The sequence below is a fragment of the Montipora capricornis genome, chromosome 2 (assembly GCF_036669925.1).
Source record: "Montipora capricornis isolate CH-2021 chromosome 2, ASM3666992v2, whole genome shotgun sequence".
Taxonomy (NCBI): Eukaryota; Metazoa; Cnidaria; class Anthozoa; order Scleractinia; family Acroporidae; genus Montipora; species Montipora capricornis.
Genome location: NC_090884.1, coordinates 17738602 through 17739062, shown reverse-complemented (window position 1 = coordinate 17739062; position 461 = coordinate 17738602).

The following is a 461-nucleotide window of genomic DNA, read 5'->3' as shown; positions in this document are numbered from 1 at the left end:
AACTCAAATCTACGTTTTATAAATATCGGCTTTTGCTCAAATATTTAGCTTCTCAAAACATGAAGCACGAGAAAACAGTCGAAATTTGATGTGATAAACAACGAGAGAGAGACAAGAGGGAGGGTGGGTGTAAGGAGAGAAAGAGCCATAAAAGGATTATAAAATTATCGCGACAGGTAGCGGAAGAAAGGCAAACACGAGCAGGGGAAAACAATGCTGGTGACTAACCGGCGAAAAGATAAATAAATAGAATTGGACTAGTTTTATAGCAATGATTAGCCGGACTGTTCGTGTGGTAATCAGACTAGATACAGGAAGATCTAAAACAAACACGTGAATAAATAATAATTGAGGAGCGTTGCCTAAGTATCGTATTTGTGTATGAAGACGTAAACGTAACAATATTTATCTTTTTGTCGTTTTCATCGGGTAGGCTATTGCAGATAAGAGATTAATTCTTT